An 885-nucleotide genomic window follows, 5' to 3' on the forward strand; every position below is an offset into this window, starting at 1 on the left:
GAGTTATGAATTTTATCTTGCTTCATTTTTTCCACGATTATATTTTTTAAAACACTGGATGAATTCTTTCTTAAGCTAAGATTTCTACTTTTGGAATGTTCTGTCCCATATGCTATCAGCCCTGCTTCATGAGTTATTAATATTTTTCGCCAATTTTGGGGGCATTGGTTTAAATACCACTGTAATTGACAAGAGGACCTGTTGTTTAGCAGTAAATGGACTTGGAATGGAATGAAACTATCTGCTGTAAATAAAGTAGAAGAGAAGATGCAAGGGAGAGGAAATGAATATGATTATGGTTCCTATGTTACTTTTTCTGGCTTTGTCTAAAAACTTTTTTTTTCTTTGCTTGATTACCTCCACATTTTAAAATGAATAGCTAAGATACTACATTTTTTAAAAACCTTATAATTAAGTTTTCCCAAGTAACTATTTAAAATAAAAAAATGGTAAAATGCATTTTATGAATGTTAAGCATTTACTTTTAAGTTTGAGCCTCTAGATTGTAAATCTGTTTGGCTTTTGAAAAACTGTATATACTGGAAAAGATTTTCTAGATTCTCTTGCTAGTGTAAGTGTTAATAATACCAGTTCCAGTTTAATTCATTTTCTTTAGGAATTTAGTCTGTGAAATTTTTTTCCTGTAAATATTTTAATGATTTTTAACATTTAGAATATTTAAAAATATGGCCGGGCACGGTAGTTCATGCCTGTAATTCCAGCACTTTGGGAAGCTGAGGCGGGCGGATCATCCGAGGTCAGGAGTTCCAGACCAACCTGGCCAACACAGTGAAACCCCATCTCTACTGAAAGTACAAAAATTAGCTGGGCATGGTGGTGGGCACCTGTAATCCCAGCAGCTCAGGAGGCTGAGGCATGAGAATG

The 885-nt window shown here is 34.2% G+C and overlaps 1 protein-coding gene across 1 annotated transcript in view; it reads left to right on the forward strand.

Moving 5' to 3' along the window:
• The window catches only part of PPP1R21 (protein phosphatase 1, regulatory subunit 21), an 83,606-nt gene that overhangs the window by 35,815 nt on the left and 46,906 nt on the right, over positions 1–885 (forward strand). The window lies entirely within an intron of this gene.

Source organism: Mandrillus leucophaeus, unplaced genomic scaffold (genome assembly GCF_000951045.1).
Source record: "Mandrillus leucophaeus isolate KB7577 unplaced genomic scaffold, Mleu.le_1.0 Scaffold229, whole genome shotgun sequence".
Lineage (NCBI taxonomy): Eukaryota > Metazoa > Chordata > Mammalia > Primates > Cercopithecidae > Mandrillus > Mandrillus leucophaeus.